The following is a 24176-nucleotide window of genomic DNA, read 5'->3' as shown; positions in this document are numbered from 1 at the left end:
AGAGAAATAATGATTTTGGCACTTCCTCTTCAGGCAGCCATTCTTTGCATAGAAACTGGCGATAGAGAGCAAAAATTGAAGAAATTGGCTGACATGATTAGAGCAATAGCTTGTTTGTAGCATCTAACCCCTCCTCCTCATCAATCACCATGGCATGGGGGGTGGTTGTTCATCATGCCATCTTTTTCAAAAAGGTCCCCTCCACCCCCTCTGAAATGAAAATTTTGGGGCCTTTGGGCCCCAAGGCCCATGCCTTTATCTTGGCAATAATGTGACCGCCCAAGTGCTTTGGCCTCCAATTCCTCTCCTGCATTCGATACCCGATTTTGCATCCAAAAAGTTTTGCGTGTCCGCCTTGAAGTCCTGAATTTTCGGGAGCTTATCCTATTTCAATCTGGCACTCGAAAAAATTATGAAAAACTAGCAACCACTGCGAAGGTCGATCTTTTGAAGTAAATTGAATTCCTGTATTTTATGACCACTTAAAATTGTCGAATGCATGTCTTTCGCATTTGTCGGTCTTTAAATTCTGCTTTAAATATGCATCATTTAACACTTATTTGACATTTTTGGGTGTCTAAATTCCACTCTCATTGACAACCACTACGGGATAGGGCGAGTCATCTAATCGAATCTACGAACTGATCTACACACATAAATAAACTATCAAGAGCATCAAGTTGCTACAAAGCAAAATACACAACAAAGCGCACAAATAGCTCTCACCTTACCCCCTAACAAAATCAAGGCATGAAAACCACAAGAGATAGGCCAAGCATAACTTAATAGAGATCTAGAGCTAGTCGCTAACCAACTGCTACAACACAGACATGCTGAAAAGAACTATCAAAGAAGTCATCCTAAGTGGTGGTCTGAACCGCCTACCTAACTTAGGACAATCAGACTAGGAACTCCTACTAGGTGAGGAATCCTATAGCTTGATCTTATATTTGTAGATACTTATGATTCATCACTTTATATTACTTCAGGATTTGATACTTGGGCATGTAAAAGGAGGGACTTGAGCATAATGACCTAAGGAGAACAACGCATCGGCCTTAGGTCCTGTCTCGGTACCCAAGAACCTACCAAGCTCTTGCAAGGTGGCACTTAATCCCCTTTACTTTTGCTCACTTTTATTTTCACTCCAACCATCCTTATTTAACTTTCTGACTAGACATCACCCCTAGGAAGACAAGGCATCGGCACCACCAGGTCTAACTCGTCCCCAAGAACTTATGAGGCCTTCGCAAGGCAATGATCATTTGCTCTTAGAATTTTCTTTTGTTTCATTTCTTTCTCTTTTGGTTAGGGGTTAGAAATTCTTTTTTGCACACCTCTATATACTATAAACTTCAGATATATGCATTGTTTCTTCTCTTTCTTTTATTTGGCAAGCTTCTCTAGCTACCTCACAACAACTAACATAAACTCTTAGAAATAGATTGCCTTCGCAAGGCAATGATCATCTGCTCTTAGAATTTTCTTTTGTTTCATTTCTTTTTCTTTTGGTTAGGGATTAGAACTCCTTTTTACACACCTCCGTATACTATATACTTCAGATATATGCATTGTTTATTCTCTTTCTATTATTTGGCAGGCTTCTTTAGTTGCCTCACAACTAACAGAAACTCTTAGAAATAGATGCCTAGTAGGCTAGCAGAACAAGGTCACTAGGACTGCATTCTAAAATAGTTCTTAGAGTGCTTGACAGTGTCTTTATAGAAGGCAAACAACTACTTTGACCCCCTAGATACACCTAACAACCTAACATTAGGACTTCATGCCTTGTGATCACCGGTTCCCAAAAGAAGAAAATTCCTCGCATACATATAACTATTCAACATACATGGAAAAAAATCATAAAGGAAGGAGATCACTTGGACTTGGCTACAAGAAGCATTGGTGTAGCAAGAGGCTCACTCCAAGCACTCCATCAAACTTGTCTGGTACAACACTAAAACAATAAACCATTAAACATACCCGTACCACCAAACAAATACATGGCCCTCTTGGCCTAACAAAATATCATATTGTGCATCCAAAAAAATTGGCCCTCTTGTCCTAAAGAAAAAATCAATACAGATTATACACATCTCTCCTTGGAATTGACATACTACAAGACTCTCCGTTCCAAGGAGAAAAGAGGGATCCTAGCCCTAAACTAGATGCATCAGATTATGACCCATACCTCCTACATATAGAGCAAGAGGAGGTGTATGCATAAAATGTCATCTAACCACCCTATGGATCCAAGATAACAATGATAAATGGGTCTTGGCTACTCTTTGCATTACCATACTAGCCATCGCCTACCATATAAAGCATGTTCTGATAAAACTCACCATAATTGATGCGGGTCGTGTCTCATCATTAATGGAGATATCTAAACTAGGACCATGGTTGAAAAAAATGTCTTCTTCATAAGCATAATTTGCTAAGGAATCAACAAATTGATTCCTATATCATGGAACCGGCTGAAGAGACAGTCTCTCAAACTAGTTAATCAGGTTCATAGCAACATGATAATACATATGAAGAATGGGGTTTCGTACTGTGTACATCCCATTAAATTGATTCAAAACCAAATAGAAATATCATTTTTTACTAGTAATTGGTGAATACCACCTTTCTTTGCAATATTAAATCCCATGATCAGGGCTTTATATTCCACCATATTATTAGTAAGTCCTACTCCAAGGTAGGTAGCTAATTTCATCATGATTCTACGTCGGGTATATCTAATGACTACCCCAATACTCCCTTTCTTATTGGGAGGCTTGGATGCTCCATCAAAATATAATGTATATGTCTATAAAGGGCTCACACATATGGCCATCATCGGCTCCTTTATTTGTAACTATGATAGTAAAAATTTAGCATATTCAGAGGATGAACCAAAGGCTCTATCCCACTTCTTCATTGAATCCAATAGGGATGCTTGTCAAAATCCTTAAGTAGTGATGGAAGAAGACTTTGATCTCCCAAACAAATGTCCCATCCTCTTGCTCAATCACTTTATAACCTTTGCTCCACTTAACTAGTCTTCCTCGATGGTATCTTTGTTCCAAATATGGGTGTTGTAAGTAGGGGATTAGCCACCCTATCAACCAACTTTTAGACTCTCTTATAGGCTTCAAATTAGTTCCGCCTTGACTTGGAAGATAATTATCTCATCAGTATGCTTAAAGATAATAAGGTTTAATCTTATTTAGAGTAACCTTTCTTTTAAACTCCGTTCCCTACAAATTTGTTAGTAGCAATGTGGACTTATTTTTTTTCAATTCTAACCATTTTGTAGGGACCATCCCACTTAGGTTCTAGTTTCATGGGAAACAACTCCCTACGTGCATCATAGTATAAAACTAACAGCCCTTTCTTGAAGGTATACTTCTTTGCTTTTAAATCATGAAGTTACTTCATTTGACACTTAGCTACCTCTTGATGTAACAAACTTTGCAATTTGAGCAGATTGAGGTGTGCTAAAGTTGTAAAGTGCTCAAGGAGTGCATCTTCGTTCCCCAAAGAATGGTTGATTGCGAATCTTATAGTCAATAACTCGATCTCTAGGGGTAGTACATACTTCTCACCACAAAATAACTTGAATGGGGTGTGGTTGGTAGCTTGCTTAAAGGTTGCATTATGTGCTCACATAGCCACATATAGCTTCTTATCCCAATCACGTTTCTTCTTTGATACTATCTTCGATAGAATCCCCACAAGCTGTTTGTTGGTACTTTTAATCTGCCCATTCACGTGGGTTATAAGGTATCATTTTATTATGTTTAATCTGCCATGCTTCAATTAGAGGCTCTTAATCACCTTGTTCAAAAAATGGATTTCGCGATTTGATACTAACTCCCTTGGTGGACTAAAGCGGTACATAATCTGCTCAAGCAGGAAGCTAGTAGTCTCCTTTGCATCGTCCTTCCTCATCGCTTGTGCTTTTGACCACTTTGTAAAATAATCAGTTGACACTATGATATATCTCTTCTGTGTGTAGAGGATGATGGGGTAATAGGACACCCACAAAATCGATGCCCCACTTTTTGAATGGTAGTATAGCCATAATGGGAGTCAGCGGGTGCTTCCTCATCTTCCTACTATCATGTCTTTGACATGTATCACATCTCTTGACATATGCAAATGCATCCTAGAAAATGGATGGCCATCAATATTTGACTCTTAAAGCTTTTTGTGCAGTCAACTGTCTTGCAAAGTGTCCTCCACAAGTAGAGTCATGACACTCTTCCAAGAAAAACGTAACCTCATTGGGCATAACATATCGGCGATAAACATCATCAAACCCTTGCCAATATAATGTTCTTGCAATCAAGGCAACTTTCAAAGCCCACTATTTAATTTTCCTCTTCTCAATCTTTGACAAAGCGGCTCTAGTCTCTCATGTAGATAGATAGTGCTTTATGGCAACATACCAAGATGGAATGGAAGCTATATCAATTTTGAATAGACCCTCAAGGTCACTACCTTTAGCCAAAATTTCCTTCGGCTCCCCGAAATCCACAATACATTTGACAATGCCTTGCAACTTTAGTGGCTTACTCTTGATTTCATAATTAAACTCTTGGAAGGTGATTAACCACTTTTCTAGATGGTTAGGTGGTTGGAACTTATTCATCAATATCCTCAACCCCTCTGCCTTCGTATAAAATACCACATTCTCATAGAGAATGCAATGCCTAAATTTCTTTGTTGCAAATACCATCCCAGGGCATAACTTCTCTATGTAGGTGTAATTAATCTCGGATATCTCCAATTTACAACTAGAAAATGCAATCGATTCTTAATACTACTCCTCCCAAATCTGGGTTAAATAGCACAATTGATGCTATGCATTGTGGCTGCCAAAAATATGTAGAATATCTCACTTCTTTTGGGCTCTTTTAGGATTGGTGCTTCCACTAATTCCTGCTTTACATCGTCAAAGGATACTTGACATGGGTCACTCCAAACAAATCGACAATTAAAGGACAATATATTCGCCAATGGCAATGTCCTCTTTGCCAGTACATTAATATATCTTCAATAGTACCCCAATGATGATAGAATGATTTGTACTTCTTTAGGAGTATGTGGCAAACTCATAGCAATAATGACCTTTATCTTTTTAGGATCAATCGCAATACCATCTAAGCTAACCACATGGCCCAATAGCAATCTATAGGGCACTCCAAAGATGCGCTTTCTTGGATTGAGAGCAATGTAGAATTGCTTGCAACACTCAAAATATTTTCTTAGAATAACCAACTGCCTCTCCCTTGTAACTGGCTGCCCCCAGATCATCAATAAATATTTTCAACTTCTCTAGGAAAATATCACCAAAAGTCTTATCAGCTATACGCTGCCAAGAACTAAGCGCCTTGCATAACTCAAATGCCATAACATTACATGCAAAGGTATTAAATATGGTAATAAATATCATTTTCAACTTGTCTTCCTCTATAGTAGCCATTTGGTTATATCCATCAATATAATCCATCGTGAATGAATAAATATCTCTTCCCGCCAACTGATCCAAAATCTGGTCAATAAATGGCAGTAGATAGTAATCTTCGACCGTCTATTTATTGAGCTCCCTAAAGTCTACGGAAAGCCGAATTTGATTATTCTTTTTTTCCTGATAACCACTGGTGAACACCACTTCATGCATTGTATAGGAAATATCAGACCGGCCTTACGTGATTTTTACAACTCCTCAAATAATCCATCCCTTAGCTCAAAAGGCACACGTCTCACTTTTTGTTGCATAGGGTGACTACCTTCCTTCAAAGGAATGGCATGCACAACTAAATTGAGAGGAATACCCCTCAGATCATCATAGCTCCAGGCAAAAATGTCACGAAATTCTTGGATCAAGGACACGTAGTCCTTCCTTTCTTCCAGACTGAGCATAGATCCTAATTTAATCGATCGTGGATCATTCAACGTACTGAGGTCCTACTTGATCACATTCGTGTCTTTTATTCTATCTTCAGCTTCTATCGATTCATTTAGAGTCATATGGTAGACATCCTCTGTAGTGGACCCCTCTTTTGATTCATCACTTAATGAAGTCTCGCTAATTGATGGATCATCTAATGCATCTAATTCTGATGAAGATAAAGGTACTCTCTCACTTTGAGGAGATTTAAGATATGCATCCATTATCACATGTCAGATACCTCTACAAAAAATTAGACAACTAGCAAGTATATCAACTTGATAGTCAGATTGCAAGATCCATGGCCTTCCTAACAATACTTGATAGCTCAGCCGCCCTGCAACCTAATAACCTTAAAGTCCACAATGCATTCCACATTAGCAAGTCATGTGGACTTTGGTAATGCAACCCTTAGGTTGCCTTAAACTATTATTAGCCATTCAAAGAACTGTGGAGGCATCCTTTTGTATTTCTAGTCCTAGCCTTTCCATCAATTCTAAACTCATAATATTGATGCAGGATCTTGTGTCCACAATGGCATGTTCTACTAATATGCTATCAACATATGCTGCTACCCTTAGGCAATGCTTTTCAGCATGTTCCAATCATTTCCCACCCGAGCTATTCCCAAGGGCTCAACGATATACCCAATGTGAAGAATCTTCTTGAAATCTTTATGCACTCCTATAGAAGACAACTTGATCAACTCTACATGAGATTCACATTAGGCTTTACTTCACAAAGAGAACTCGCTAAATCAAATTCATGATAACTAGAAATAGTTCTTTTCTCCTGCCAGACCATTCTCTCTCTTGGTCGCTAAATAGATTTTGGTGCCTCTTTCTTAGCTTTTACCTTTTTCTTTGGTAGCACCTTATTGGGGTTAGTTTTGCCCCATTAGTAACTTTTAGAGGATCGACTTCCATATCAAGGTTAATGACTTAAATTCCCTTATCATCTTGTTTAGGATCTATCTCAATAGGTTTTACATTATCCCTGTTACCTTCTTTAACCTTTTGTCCTCATGTAATAGCTTGCAAATTGGAAGCCTTAGTGTTGTTAACATGCACATCTTCAATAAGGCTAAGACAATTACCATTGGGCAACTCCTCTACGGTAGCTTGTCCTCTTTGCAATATTTAGTTTGGTCCTTCATCTCCCTGAAGGTTGTTCCCTTGTGCTCGATGATTTATTGGACTTGCTTGCTTACTCCATTGCTGAAAAGAGTTAATCTTACTCCGGCACAAGTACTAGCTAAATGGCTAGATTTTCCACATATGTCACATTTGACATTAGAGCAGTTCCTCAAAAAAAGTGCTGACCACTATACCATACAATTGAATCTTGATGGACTGCCCTCTTTAGGGCACCAACTTCCTATCAAGTTTTGCTTTTAGGAAATTAACATCCACAACTATTTATCTATAGTATTTTGTTATCATATTGGTATAATGATGCTTCATCATGTCCTTGACTTTGCCAAGAACATTTGACTCACTAGACTCATTGCCACGATCATCTACTTGCTGCTCAGTCTGGGGTCTAATATCTAGCTGATTAGCTATCGGCTACTATTGTCGTTGATTGATTGGAAAGACATTCGGGTTTGTCATTTAGCTTCCATTATTTAGTGGAGCCATTTGGCTAGTTGTCAACATAATCACATTAGAGGAAGCTGGTAGCATAGGCACACTTTGCATTCCTTGACTTCCACTAGTCAATGCCAAATTATTTCCAAGCCCTAGACTCCAATTCAATTTTTCCCTAGAGGTGTAGGCCGCTCGTAATTGTGATTCTATCTTCTTTGCTTGTAAAATAGTAGTATCAATGTCGGCAAGAGTGACACTACTCATAGATATTAAAATCTAGCACACGTAGAAAGTATTGTAGTTGAGTAGCAGCAGGGTAGGAATATAGGTTTGTAATTTGCAAAACACTTCTTTTAGTTTCTTGGCATAGACTTAACATTCTCATGAGGTTCTTGACGTGTTACATTGAGAAAATGCAGCCAATATTGACCTCCTCTTTCAGGGACAAACTCTCTTTCGAAGGTCGTAAAAAATGGATCAATTGTAGTTATGGTTTTTGCTTCTAGGTTATGATACCATACTGCAGCTCTTCCTTTTAGAGTCATATTAAAGAACATCATAAGATGTCCTTCATCTTGGATTCAATAATTTAATATTAACTTTTGAAACATTGATGTGGAGCATTGTATCTTTCTCTACTAACCCATTAAAAATGGGTAGAGGGAATCCTAAGGTTGGCAGATCTAACATCCTTGCAAGGATTGCAATGGGTTGCACCATGACGATGACCGGATTGTTAAGGGTCTCTGAACTATTGGAACCATAATCCCACTCAAAGTGGGTTGACCGACTAGGAGAGGGGAAGTAGTAGAGCTTCCTCTGCTTCCTAAAAAATTAATTGTAGAACTACGGTTGCTAAGACCCCTTCCTTGTAGGGATATCAGACTACTCCATTGAGGAAAATATCTCCCAATGATTTCGGCCCATTGTTTAGCCCTTTCAGCTCTCTCTTGCTTCTGAAGCTCGGCTTGATGGTCTTTTGGATCTATTTCATTGCCTTTTGACATACACAATTAGTCCTTATCGACCAAGATTCAGATATTGCCACTTATTAGCGGCTCCTAGCAAACGCACCACCTGTTGGGACCAAAAATGGGCTTGACATTGGCTCTAAGGCTCTAGCTGGGCCTCTACGCTCAACCAAAACACCTCGTGGTCTCACAGCCCAGAGTGTCTAGAGGCTACACACACTGATCTAACTTAAACACACATTTGCATTGTTTATAGTCCAATAGATCCCTTTCTAACTCCTCACAGGGAGTACCCAAATAGAATGGTGCCTAGCACCTCGTAGCATATATATAAGGAGCACCCCTTAGTGAATTTCTGTGGTCCACTTCGGCTCTCCTACACCTCGGGGATTGGCCCCAAGATGCACCATTCAAACATATAACATATACGACACATAGTTCTCTCTTATCATCGATCGTTTCAAGAGATAGTTTGTCTCCTTACTTTATTAGTCCTCAAAGAAACGAACATACTAACGCTATAGCTTAGGACTTCTCACACTCTTAACATAGGTCAGTATTTAGGCAACCAAGTGCTACGCAGTTTAGGAGCTGATACTCATTTGATACCATGTATATGGAATGAAATGCAAAGGTGAATGCCCACAAGTGCACAAACAATTTATTTGATCAAATTAGCATCATGAGCATGCACAACCAATTCTTTTCACGATTTCATACTACTAGCATACTTGTGGCATTGCACATGGACATTATCGAGCATACTCATGCTACTACCGAACCCTTTAACTTTAAATCAAACGAACCCTATAAGTAAAATGCATCATAAAAATAGATTTTAGCTTATATTCAGCACTCATAAATCCCCCTCTTGCTATATCGTTTAATGTTATGCTTGGGGTGGTAAGTGTAGAGAAAGTTTGCACGTCATTTTCTTGTCTAAAAAGCAATAATCACATACTATAACATGGAAGTGGGACTAAGCTGAGGCTAAACATCATGATTTAGGCCCACCATATATCCACAAACACATTTATAAAATTTTTGTAAATTTTTGGCATATTAATATATTTTTATTATTCTCTATTTATTTATTAATGGTTGATGTTATTCTCTAATTTTATGATTCAACCTAATTAGGATTATTGAGATTCACCACTATCCTTCATTTCATCCCATGAGAATATGATTTTTCCACTTGAAACGAAAAAAATCCTCATTTTTTCACTTAAATACCACATTTTGGGATTTTAAATATTAATAATAACCACATTTAATTATGGGTTTTGCATATTATCACTTAAAACCCCCAAAGACATGTCAAACAAGGTCTATACAAATTTTCATACCATATGCATTTTGTTTGGACCATAAAATGTAAAAAATAAGAAAAATTTCTTCATAAAATGAACATACAACTAAATTGCATGTTTCACGTCATGAAAATTGAATGCATGACCAGCAATCAGACCCACCATTGATCTTCATACAATAATTGATATCAGTTCTCTGCATCTTGCATCGATTTGGTGCATGTCGGGCGGCAAGCATTCTTCATTCCATTCTTCTTTTTCTTTTGCCTACATGAATGATTGCTTGAAGAAGAGAGAGAGAGAGAGGAGAGAGAAACATTGATTTTGGAACTTCCTCTTCACGTAGCCATTCTTCGCATGGAGATCGGCAATAGGGAGCCGAAAATCGAAGAAATTGGGTGACATGATCAGAGCAATAGCTTGTTTGTAACCTCCAACCCCTCCTCCTCATGAATCGCCATGGCATGGGGGTGGCTGTTCATCACGTCATTTTTTTTCAAAAATAGAACCCCCCCTTTCACATGAAATTTTGGGGCCTTTGCACCCCAAGGCCCATGCCTTTTCAATCTTGGCCTTAATTTGACCATTCAAGTGCATGGTCTCTAGCTTTTCCAATCTTGGCCATAATTTGACCATTCAAGTGCCTGGCCTTTAGTTTTTCTAGCATCATCGAATACTTGATTTTGTGTCTGAAAATTTTTGGGTGTCCTTATTGAAAGTCTTGAACTACTAAGAACTTGTCCTACTTTGATATGGCACCTAAAAAATTATGAAAAATTAGCAACCACTGCAAAGGTTAGTCTTTTGAAGTAATTTGAAATCTTGTCTTCCACGGCTACTAAAAATTGTCGGATCTGCATCTTTTGCTTCCATTGGTCTTTAAATTTTGCTTTAAATTTGCATCAATTGGCACTTATCTGGTATTTTTTGGGTTTTTAAGTCCCACTCTCAGTACACCCCACCTCTGTCCCCTCCTTAACTACTCACCTTTATACAAATTTTAGCCCTCACTAGATTTGATTTTGGACCTTGAATATATTACTAGTGAGCCTCAATTTTTATTAAACATGTGACTTATCCCTTGCTTTTAAAGGTTTAACCTTACTACTTGAAAGTTGTTATACAAAATGTAATGATGAAGAACAATACCACCAAATTCTTGTCTCGGGATTGAGCAAAGTAAGCATATGGCCATGTCTTGGAGTGGCTCTGTTACATTGGATGGTAATAATTACTATGAAAAATTATGTTTCTATTGATCTAGATATTGCTAAAATTGAACCAGTTTCAGATGCTTCATTTGTAGATTTACAGATCTCTTACTTCATTAGTTTGGCTTCAAGGAAGTCAGTTTCTATTGGACTACTGTGGGGTTGATGGGTGGCAGATCTAGTGTTTATATTATCTTCAAATAGACCTATAAGGATTTTACAGCTAATAAATTGAAGACTTATTCATTTAAAAAATGGTAGATTAATGTATCAGAATCAACATCAAGATAAGCAAAACCTGATCATATATTTATAATTATAGGTTAGTCCCCAACTTTCTCTTTACCTTTTTGTGACATTTATGATGTACTTGGTGAAGTAACCTGTGATCTCAATCTGCCACTTCAAGGTCTATCAATAGAACCATGACTAGGAGAATCTTGTGGTCTACTCAATGTCTGTGATGCTTGACCTATTTTTTGCATAGCCACACTCTCATGCTCAATCCCCATTGTATTCTGCACATTACTATACTGTTTACTCATTTCATAAAAAACAACATCCTTGCTAACTCTTAGCTCACGTATAACAAGGTTATGACATCTATATGCCTTCTGCTCAAGACAATATCCAAAAAATATACAAATTTTTGCTTTGGGATCCAATTTACCTTGTGACTCATCAGGAATATGCATATAATCAATACATCCAAAGACTTTCAAATGGGACTGATTTGGATTTCTACTCATAAACTTCTCTTCAGGTTCATACCATGTACAACAATAGTGGGCATCCCATTCATAATGTATACAATAGAAGCAATTGATTTAGCCTATTAGTAATGAGGAAAATTTCTTTTTGACATCAATACACGAGCCACCTGTGTAATGCACATGTTTTTCCACTTAGCAACTCCATTTTGCAAAAAAAAATTGTATACGTAGACCATCTTGTATACTCAAATGAAAATTTTCAACATAAGTAATGGGGTGAGCTATATCATTCCCTCTCTCTACATAGCTCGGAGACTCTAGATTGCATATCTCTCTAGACCACTCTCCATGAGAAGTCAAATAGTTAGAGATACTTGAGTCTACATACCATACATCATTCTTTGGTGAATCATAAGTAGCTATAATATTCATAATTTATTGCATAACAAACAACTGTTTACTTTTGTCATCATTGTTTTTGCTACAGATGCATAATTACCTTGTTACTTTTTTCCATTTTTAATTTCAATCTTCTTTTTGAAGTAGTTTTTAGAAATGTGGCCATTTTGACCACAATGCTAACACTTCTTGCTATCATCAAAATTCTGTTGCCTTATTAGAATTTGCAACTTGGCCTCTTTGAATGCCCCTTCCTTGGGATTGTCCTCCTATATTTTGTTGTGCATTATAACATTGACCATAGCCATCACCTTGGCCTCTGCCGTGACTTCGATATCTGCTAATAGATTAAAACACCTATTTAGACTTGTTCTTGCTTTAAGAAGAAGAGAAATCTAAGCCAAAGTTCTTCTCCTCAAGTATCAAAATAGAAATCAAGTGTGCAAAATTAGGGATATCATCCCTCGTATTCATAGATGACATGAAGCTCTTGTATTTATTTTCAAGTCCATCCAAGTATGTATGCATAACATGATCATCATCAACTATCACATTGATAGATCCAAGAGCTTTCAGAATACTCTTAATCTTTAATGAATTATTATTAATGGATAGGTTCCCTCTTTTCACTTGGTTCAACTTTGACTTGTTGACTTGGAGCTTTCTGGCCTTTATATTTACTTCAAATAGCCTTGCTATATTTTTCCATGCAATCTATGACACACTAATAGATAGCCAATATATGAATTTACTCTATGTTTGCTTCCAATCTTTCTTAGAATTTACATGTTCTACAATAGGATTTCACACATGAACTGCAGGCGCTATTTCCATGTCTCCTTCAATGTAATTCCAAACACCTTTGCCCTTGAAAAAATTTGTCATCTTGAATTTCTCTCTAGGATAACTGTTCTTGTCAAGCTTCTTGCTAACAATCTAGGTGAAGTTGTCAAACATTTTGGCATAATGCAACTTGCAAAAACCTGCAATATGCAAGCAAGCTAATACCTTTTCACTGACTATACAACATATAACTACAATCTACAATCTATATGTAGATGCCTTTGTCATTTCCAATGCAACAAATATGTAAAACCTTACGGATTCAAAATCTATAGCCTGTGCACCTATAAATGGCCAACATAGCTAAAACTATGTTATATCCAAAAATTGTTGTCAAGACCACTTGCAGGTCCAGAATGGAGGCCGAAATGACCTCAGATACCAAAAATCATAGCAAAAAATCCCTTAAGCGTATATTTGTAGTATATGCACTATTTTTCTTGCTCGCTAAGTTTCATTACAATTGTAGATTGTAGCCCCAGCCTCTTGCACCTATAGCCTAAGGCAAATTGAGCAAGGTGAAAGAGCTTACTTGTTGCTTGCTTGCTTACTTCCATGCTCAAATGCCTTTATCTCAGCCTTCAATCAAGCTTTGCATAGTTGTGGGATAGATCTGATACCATGAAAGTGGACAAGAGGGAAGAGAGATGAAGAACCCAAGAGTATACACACAAATGCAATGGAGACTTGAGAATATAGAGGGATAGAGATGAAATCATCATCTTCTTCTTTCTTCTTATTCCACACAAAAGAACAAAGTCTTCAACATGATAAAAAAGTAATATGAAAGTACCACAATGTATGTGTATACAATCACTAAGTGTGAACTTGCTAAGGAAAAAAGAAGTGGCACAATGAATGTATCATAACCAAGGATGGACTACATGGGTGTAGTCCAACTATAGAATCACCGGTGTATTCTCATGTTAGTCACCTAATATACCAATGAATAATATCTTGCCACATCACCATGGCATGTAGTGGATGCAAGCTCATGTAGACCTCAACACCTCAATAAGCTATATACAAAGAAGAGGCTCCTCCTAAAATATCACCTTGCATACCTTAACTACATGCTCAAGTTGCTTATGCATCTCGTCCTCATGGAAGACAACATAATGGCTACAAATGACCTTCCTAGCCTATGGATTCCATAGGTGATAGTCCATCTTACATGCATTCCCATAACCAAGAAAGATACATTTCACTGATTTAGGATCTCGCTTATGGTATTTGTCTGAGAACGTGGCAAAATGCTTCACATCTAAAGATACAAAAATAAACATACAACGGAGGTTTTCCAGACATACCTTCTCAACTTGACAAACCAATAGTAGTACATGGGAATTTCTTTATGAAGTGTACAATAGAAGTAATCAGCTTAACTAAAAAATGCTATGTTAACCTTGCGTGGCTTAGTATACTACAGACTCTCTCCTAATTCATCTTGTTCATGTGCTTTGTAATGCCATTCTATGGTGGGTGTAAGGGGTGGTCAGCTAATGCTTAATATCCCGCTCATTGCAAAATTGTTCAAATGCTTTAGAGATATATTCAACCCCATTATTTAACCTTAGGTATTTCAATCTATACCTAGATTGGTTCTCAACAAGGTGAACCAATGTTGAAAGGTAGTCAATACATCCAATTTTTTTGTTTATGGATATGTCTAGACCTTATGAAAATAATTGTTAATGAAAGTCACAAAATACTTTATACCACCTAGTGAGTGTCAAGGCATGGAAGCACATATATCAAAATTTGAACAAGACCTATAGGCTCACCCATGCACAAAATGCCAAACTTCTTATGAGAGTTATGTCTGTCTACCATAAAGATAACGATCACATGAATTGAAACATTTGTAGAAAGGGGCAAAAGATATTGCAAATAAGAAAGCATTTTCATTCCTTTTAAGAACATGTGTCCAAGGCAACGATGCCATAAAGACATGTGGTATATCAACTCTAGCCGAAGCATGGTCAATAGACCCAAACATAAGCAATGGATAGTGATTGCTAGCCTTTGAACCTTGAGAAAATACAAGATTCCCATGGGTTATCTTCCATGTGAAATCACCAAAAGCTACATGGTATCTTGCATCATCCAATTATCCAATAGAGAGTAGGATTTTAGTAAAATACATCATGCAACGTCTAACATCAACAATGCCAACATGATCCAATTCCAAGTCATTTCCTAGTCTCACAAAATCTATCATATTCCAATAGGAATGAAACTAATTCCTATGCAAGGTAACATGAAAAGAAGCCCTCAAATCAAGCATCCAACACTAAGAAAAAGTGGACATCAGCCAACTAATTAGCATTGAGAGAAGAATTTTCTAATATATAATCATCATCAAAATCAAGCTTCAAGGTATTTATCTCCTCAATTTTCATGCTGGATTTACTAGAAATAATGTTGACATCATCAGACTTATCACTTTGCCTTTACCTTTCTCCTTGCACTTATTATCATGCATCTTATGGTATTGTGCTCTATCATGACCCTACTTATGATAGTAATGACATGTAAGAGAGGCCTTATGAGCATGAGACTTGATTGAAGACTATCCACAAGACTGAAATCTCTGTGAGTCTCTACCATGACAGTCATTACTGCTCTTACCATCATTTCTACCCCTAATAGTCAATGCATGAGAGTGGAGGATGCATCCACATTCTTTTTAGTTATCTCCTCTATGAGTAAGGCACTCAACATCTCGGATTTTTAAACCATCCTTAGGTATATTAGCATACATAGTAGTATGGAAAGTGTCCCATGACTCAAGAAGCATTACAAGCAAGAATAAGGGAGGGAGATTATCTATAAACTCAATGCCCTACGAATTCAATTGATTGAAAATTGAATGAATTTCATTAAAATATGCAAACACACTAGTCCCTTCCTTTATGCAAAGGTCCATGAGGTGTTTCAACTAGTATATCTATGAAGCAGGACTTTGCTTGTCATAAAGATTGCTAATTACTAAGGATTATCCTCGGTGCCATAACATTGAAATAGACCTGTTTAGACAATGATAATATAATAGTGGATTTATATAACTCATCCAAATCATCCCAATTATCCTAGTGAATGTCTTTTTGCTTTATACTCTTGGTTTTCAAAGGCCTAACCTACTTCTTTTGAACTAGTGCCTACCATATCACCATCTTCCAATAGTGAAATTTGTGCCATCAAGGCTTTCAATGTTAAACATAGTACTATCATTGGAAGCATCATTCATAATGATAGTATAGAAATGTAAAATCCAAGACAATGGGATTTTGCAAGTGGCTGCAAATCAGTCCCCAATACTCAGCCAAAACAAATAAGAGGAAATACCAAAGTATAGAGCTATCCACCAATTGCACGCACAATAGACTACTAAAGTACAATGTCTACTCTCTAAAAGAATACTGAAAACTATAATTAGAACAATATTGAAATACAAACAACATTATATATCAATCCAACTATGGAAAAATATCCAAGAAAGCAAGCTCCCATTGCTAGGGATATCCGAGTAGTAACCGGGAGACAAAGAAGGCAACTAGCAGTGACTAAGCATAGACCACCGCTACCAAAGACTATCACAAATTCAAAGTATGAGTAAACCATACATCCCATAAGTATATACATCACTAAAAAACTGCTAACAAAGGTAAGTGCCGGTGTTCAAAAATCATATCAAAGTATTCAAAAAGCCCATGTAAATAAAAAATACATCCAGAAGCATAAGTAGAGAAACAATAGGTAGACTTTCTCTCCGTCACTTTCAAATAAGTTCCACATCAAGTGTTAACCCCAAGCCAAGAAGGCGGAAGAATGAATGAAAAAGCGAGAAGAAGATGGAAAAAGAGCAAAGACACGCAGGCGACCTCTAAAGCTAAGCCAGGGCCAAAAGCGTAATTTTAAATGAAAGGCGCCTCAAAAACTCTAAAAACTCTTGTAAAAGAGCGCCAGGCTCCCTCCTGTGCCACTTGTAAAAGAATAGACGGGTATAGGCTTAGGGCATGAAACAAGAAGACAGAATTAGAAAAAGGGACCTTGCCACAATGGCCAGTCATGTAAAAAGGGATGGGCGCCCATGGGGTTTTTAGGGTTTGTATATATAAAGTTCAAAAAGTGGATGGAAGCTCATTCTTTGGTGTGTGGCTAACAAGAGCTCATCTCTTCTTCTCTTCTTCTCTTCTCCTTGCTTGTGTGTGCTCTTGAGAGAGGGAGTGTGAGAGTGTGAGAGACTGAGTGTGTGGGAGTGAGGGATCAAGAGGGTGAAGCTCTTCACCATCTCCTCTTCTCTTCTTCTCTTCTCTTCTCTTCTCTACTCTTGCGTGCACGGCTATGGTGGATGGAGCTTGGAGATGGAGGAGGCTTGAGGATGCTTGAGCTAGCATCTAGGATCGTGGAGCTACCGGAGTGCACGAGAGAGAAGGCAACTCATATCGCATCAAGGTAAGCTCACTATACTCGTAGGATCGACGACACATTGGCTATGTGAGAGGTAGCCATTAGAGCTTGCTTAGAACACTTGAAACAATAAGCGGTCCGTGGGTCTTGGCAGTTGAGCGAAAGCTCCCACATTTTGGTTCTGTTCCGGGACCAACAGATTCAAGATTGAGCGCTTGTGCCCCTCATATCGAGCATCAAAGTAAGGGATTCATCCCTGAAATGGAGCTTGAGATAGGTAGGAAGTTTGAGTGTTTTGATCTTCGAAAAAAGTAAGTATTTTGGGTTAGTTAGTTAGTTTGATGATTGGAAAACAGGGAGAAATCATTTCAATTTGTTGCTTTCGATTCTTATTGCATTTAGTGTAGGATAAGATTAGAAAATCAAACTGGGAAAGGGTAGGGTTTACTATTGCAAAACAAGGCATAAATCATGCCAAGAAAATGGCAAAAAGATTGCTTGGGATACTTAATGTCAGCAAGTGAGTGATTGGGAGCATCAAAACCTTACTCGGGAAGGGGTTTAAGAGCCAAAAGGCCAAGGGAGAGCTCATTTGCAACCATTGCAAATAGAGAGAGAGAGAGAGAGAGAGAGCGAGAGAGAGAGAGAGAGAGAGAGAGAGAGAGAGAGAGAGAGAGAGAGAGAGAGAGAGAGAGAGAGAGAGAGAGAGAGAGAGAGCCCCTGCAAAGATTCGATTCCATCTTGTCGTCGGAGAGCTTACCGCTCACCCCAGGTATACCAATCACTTCCCTTGGTGCCTTAGTTGGGATCTGGAAGTTTGTGCTTGGAGTGATTGCCTAAATTTTGAGATTTGATCGAAATCATCATTGCGAGGCATTCGTTGCGTCGCATTCAGCCTGTTTGAGTGACCATTGTTAGGCCGAGTCCTAGACTCGACCCTTGGACCCCGCCATTCAGCCGGCTCGACTCGAAAACCCTAATTGGCCCTCGGCCCAGAGTCCATTCGGCCCGTCTGAGTGATGGCATTCGGCCCCCTTTGACCAACTCGACACTCAGCCCCATCTACCAGTTCGTCCCTCGGCCCAAGATCCGACTCGGCCCTCGGCCCACCAGCAGCAGAGCTGACTTGGCCCGTCCGAGTTACCCACTCTGACCTCGGCCCGCGAAAAGTTTTTTACTCGGACCAGTGTGATTCGGCCCGTTCGAGTCACCCACTCGGCCCCTGCAATTCGGACCAGTTGGGTCGAGCATGTATTTGCCTCAACTTTTTAGAAATTTGACCTGACCCAGTTGGAGCTCAACAGTGCAAACTGTCGCAAGCCCTCTTGATGCTCAGAATTGGATTCTGGCGTGCGGAATAGAAAAATTGTAAGGCACAGCAGCTTAGCAGTTTGAGTGGGCTTTCGTGAGACCTGGAAACGTGGAGACCTAAAGGCAACAGCGCAAACTGTCGCAAGCACTCACGATGCTCAGAACTGGATTCTAGTGTGCGGAATAGACAAAATCGTAAGGCACAGTAGCTTAGTAGTTTGAGTGGGCTGTCGTGAGACCTGGAAACATGGAGATCTAGAGGCAACCCATTGAGCCATAAAACCCTGATTGAACCCAAAAACAGGCAAGGCAACGTAACTGAAAACCCCTAAATCCTATCAAGAGGGCCAGAGAATTGATCGACAAAGTCTATCAGGCCCAAAACAAAGCGAGGGTGCGTAAGACACTTAGAGGCTGTTTGCCGCACTCACCTTGAATTTTCGCACTTGAAGTGCACTTAAGGAAAACTGAAAGCCTGATTGAGCACAAGTGCACTAGAAAGAACACACGCACTGAGTGGAGATAAACTAAGGACTGTATTTAATAATTCAAGGAACTCACTTTGATAAACCACTCAAGGAACCCACGAATAGGAGAGAACCCTCAGACGGAGATAAACCATAAACACAAGAAGTAGGACCAAGCAAGTGGCGCAAACAAAGTGGATTTGACAAACCTACTCAACCTGATCGATAGCTTGGTGGAGCACGAGAACTCGACTATGGCAGAAGAAAATTCAGACCGCAAGTCCATCGAGGAACTCGACCTAGGCGTCTTCCGAGAGGCTATTTAGCAGCTGGTTAGCAGCTACGATGCGCACGCCCGGTATGAGCACTGCGGCCAGAAAAGATGCTATCATCGCAGACTTAAAAGAAGAGAGAAAGCTAGCCCACAAAGCATTGCAAAGCATAGCTACATACAATAGAGACCAGCATGGCAGGAATCAAAGGCAAAGAACGGAGTTGCGTGAGGTGCAACGAGTGCTGAACTTAGCTGGTAGAAACTGAATGGATCACAAGAGAGCCCTAGAAGGAGAATTAACGCTAAGCGAGCTTCTTATGGAGCAATTGCTAGACAACACCGCAGTAGAGCAAAGTGCTGCAGCATTGGCGACCTCACTGCTGGTAGGATTAGGAGCAACCCAAGGCTCTAAGAGCCAGTCTAAAATCCCAATAGTCGCAAAGTAGCTTGACAAGTACCAACCCCACGATGATCCATACAGCTTTGTAGAGAAGTTCAAGCAAGTGCGAAGCCAACGGCCTCAGCGACCTGACTCAACGCTCTCACGTGTTTGGGCTCTGCTCAGGTGACAAGGGCATGACTTGGTACACAAGCTTAGATGCGGTAGAGCGAGCAAATTTCAATGGCCTCAAGAATCTCTTCATCAAGAGATTTACTGAGCCTAGATACTCTGACAATCTGCTAGTACGACTGATGAATGTCAAGTAGAAAGAGAAGGAGATGCGCGATTACGTAACCCACGTGAGGAGCCTCTTCAAGAGAATCCCTATAGGCGAACGACTGACTGAAAGAGCAGTTTCAACTGTGTTCATTAGCGGAATTTGAAACAAGGAACTGTATAAGGCTTTGGCAACCAACTCAAGCTTGCAGCGAGATGCATTAGCTAGGGTTTTTGAGGAGGCCATCAGAGTTGATGATCAACTGAAAGAGCAGAGCTCCAAGAGTTCCAACTCAAAAGAAGCCAACGTGAGAAGTTCAGAAAGAGCGTTAGCCTCTAGTGAATGACCAGCCCCATCATCCCAAGATAAAGGGAAAGCCACCGAGACGAACCAAGACTTGGCTGATGTCAAGACGGAGATAGTCAAGCTGCAAAACTTGTGGAGACGACCAACGCGCCTACATGTCCAATGTGTATACTGTGGCGGAAACCATTTGCCAGCCGAGTGTCAAGACCCTTGGTCGAGACCTTGTGCTAACTGCGGCAGGTTCGGTCACGACATCGTGCATTGCAGATTACCCAGAAGACTTCTGTGCTCCCAACCATACGGTCAACTTTACCTAGCGAACAGGCTGTAGCCACTCTTTGGAAGGGGAGCCCCATTGGCCCTTCCTGCATCTAAGGACATTAAGCCTACTGTCCCTAGGGTGGACATAAATCCTACAGGCATACCTAGGCCGCTTGGTCCCTATGTGACCCATTCACCGAGCGATGCTCCAGTCCACTATGTGGAAGACCCAAATGAGGAAGAGACTTACTTATATCCTTATGTCTCTCACAATGACGAGGGCAATGTAGTTCTTATGGATTATCGACCAGTATCGATAATGGCATTGGGGAGAGGATGAGGTAGAGGCCTAGGGGGGCAGACGCAGGATACAATCATATGTTGGACTTGTGGTCACCCAGGTCATGTCTCATCACGTTGCCCTGAGAGGGAGCAGTAGAACAGAGACAAATTTGACCTAAGGTGCGTTGAGTGCAGAATCACTCATCTCTTCATTGATTGCCCAAAGCGGAAACCTTCTTCAAGTTCAATTAATGTACCATCTATTCCATTGGGGCTATTTGGAGTCGAAAACCTTGATGGGGAGGCCACACCCATCCCATTGCGAGTCACGACTGGTGCCCAAACGAAGCAAGCCGGCATATCACTTCCAGGACCCGGCAACCTCGATGCAGCGTCAATAGGGAAGAAGAGTCGCAGGCGAAGGAAGAAGAGGTTGGAAGCTAAGATGGCACTGAAAACTGAGAATGTTACGACTCTGCCTATTGGAAAGAAGGTCACAGATGCAGAGGCAGAAACTTCAGCCCCCAAGACGGTCGAAAAGGGAAGTGCCAAGGTAGGGGAATACCCGCATCCGAAGTGCCAACTCGAGGCCATAGAGAAAGTGAAGGACTGGGTGAAAGAGGCCCAAGAGCACTTAAGGGATGCTGAGCCCATCCTAGAGGATGAGATCGATGATCTCCCCAGCGTAAGCACGACGGTCTCACCTCCTCGACCAAAGTCAAGAGATGCAACCGCACCGCAGGCAGCACCGCTTAGGCCAAGCCTTGATACTGCAGGCCTGCAAATCAGTCACGGCCATTGGCCAGGACAATCCGGATTAGGAGAGAAACAAGCAGCCGACAATTTTATAGTCATGAAGGGGGTGGACTATGATATCCTGTGAGGCCGACCCTAGATGCGCAATGCTAGAGTTATTGAAGATTGGGGTAATGGCTTGATCTTCCTAGGCAACAGAACGGAAGCTGTGAGGGTAGAAATGGACACTTGGAAGACCTCACCAGTCAATTTGGATGCCATCTACGCGATGCTCAAGGGTGATGCTCAAGTCAAGAAGTCTTATGGGGCCTTGACCAAGTATATCCCATGCCCAGAGGATGAGTGGGATTGGATTCATGTCCTTGCTACAGTCGACCTGTTGTTCTTGGATCATGAGGCATATGAGCAAGCCATTAAGATGAGGGGCAGGCCTGATGGCACAGCCGCTGCACCAGTTTGCATGATGGCAAGAACCCTTCGTGGGAGACCTAAGCCCGTCACCTTCCAAGTGCCAAACAACAAAAGGGAGCTCCAAGAGACTCTGGAATACTTAACGGACAAACTAGCTGATAACCTGGCAGCAAACTTCAAACCACTCTAGGATCTCTTAAGTGAATCCAGGTGGTAATGGACCAGGGTGCATGACTTGAACCTTACTTACAATTGGGTCCTAGTCCCTGATCCATGACAAGAGATATACCAAGCCCTAGGAGACGATGAGCAGTCTGACGCAGAGGACTCTGATAAGGAGTACGAAGACTGCCAATCCTTCAATGATGAAAGTGAGGGTGAGATGGACATGGTAGAATACGACACTGAGGGACATGAAATAAAACAAATACGAGCAGACTCCAAGCCACAGAAAAGGAGTGTCTACAGTATAGAGCGAGGAATCATGCGCATGGATTGTTATCACGCTTGGTTAGAACATGTAGGAGCCATAAACCCTGAGCAAGCAGGCCTAGCCCAACCAGGAGCGACACCGGTGCTTAGGACAGAATCACCATTTGAATTGCGAACACTAGGGGAGACCCCCTCTTCTAGCGAAGACGACGAGTTTGAATCTAAGTTGGAGGTAAGCTCGGATAGCGACCCAGAAATACCTAGGCCGCCCAAGACCCACGCACTAACGGTGGAGACCTACTCGTACACCTGAGGCGCAGACGATTGAAGCACGAAAGGGCGAAAAAAACCCAGGGACACACGAACAGACAAACAATAAAAACCGTGGGACCTCCCTAAAATATTTAAAAAATTCAAGAAAGGAGACAGGGTAGTGATTCTGTTAGGTGTCAAACGGCAAGGGCAAACGAGCGAACCAATCAAGGGACCAGCCAGGGTCAAGGAGGTGAACGTAGCATAGGAAGGAGAGACACCCCGACCAGCCTTCATTGTCGATGACTTGACTGAGAAAGAAGAAATGAGTCTTGTCGCTCTCTTGCGAGAGTATGTAGACGTATTCACTTGGTCCTTGGAAGAGCTTAAAGGGGTAGACCCGAGTGTAGTGACTCATAATATACCCATGACACTAGACGCATCGTTGGTGAAGCAGTGACCATACCCAATGAATCCAAAGCACACTCATGCTGCCAAGGAAGAGATTGATAAGATGATGAGAGCGGGATTCATTTACAAAATTGAGCACATGGATTGGGTATCACCCATAGTCATCGTGATGAAGAAAAATAAAAAAATTAGAGTGTGCATCAATTACAAGAAGGTGAACGCTGCTACTAAGAGGGACAAGTATCCATTGCCATACACGGAGCACATGCTTGAAAGAGTGGCGGGCAAGGAGGCCTACAATTTTTTGGATGGCTTCTCAGGATACAATCAGGTGCAAGTGCATCCTGTCGATAGGCATAAGACTGCCTTCGCCACCGAGTGGGGCGTCTTTGCTTACATAGTCATGCTTTCGGGTTGACTTATGCCCCTTCCACCTTTCAACAACTCATGTTCACCATATTTAAAGACATGCTTTGCAAGGATTTGGAAGTCTTTATCGATGACCTCTGCATTCAATCGACCTGGATGGAACACTTAAACAAACTCCAAGCAGTCTTTGAGCGGTGTCACCTATATCGTCTGTCCTTGAACCCCTTGAAATGCCAGTTTTGGGTGAAGCATGGATGCATCCTTGGCCACATGGTGTCAAAGAACGGCATTGCCACTGACTTCTCAAAAGTCAGGGTTATTGTCGACCTTCTACCCCCAACCAACTACAAGGGAGCTCAATGCTTCTTAGGCCATACGGAATATTATCGGCGGTTTGTGCTGAATTACGCATTGATAGCAAGACCTCTATACAAGTTGCTGATTGTCTTTGAATGGACTGAAGCATGCCAATGAGTATATGAAGAGTTGAAGAAGGCTCTAACCACAGCATCAATTCTACGAGCCCCAGATTGGACCATTACCTTCCACGTGCATATCGATGCTTTTAAATTGGCTGTGGGGGCAGTGTTGT

The sequence above is a fragment of the Lygodium microphyllum genome, unplaced genomic scaffold (assembly GCF_053477565.2).
Source record: "Lygodium microphyllum isolate KBCC unplaced genomic scaffold, Lygodium_microphyllum_v1.1.10 scaffold_37, whole genome shotgun sequence".
NCBI lineage: Eukaryota > Viridiplantae > Streptophyta > Polypodiopsida > Schizaeales > Lygodiaceae > Lygodium > Lygodium microphyllum.
The sequence above is the reverse complement of the archived record's forward strand: the minus strand, read 5'-3'. Positions refer to the sequence as shown.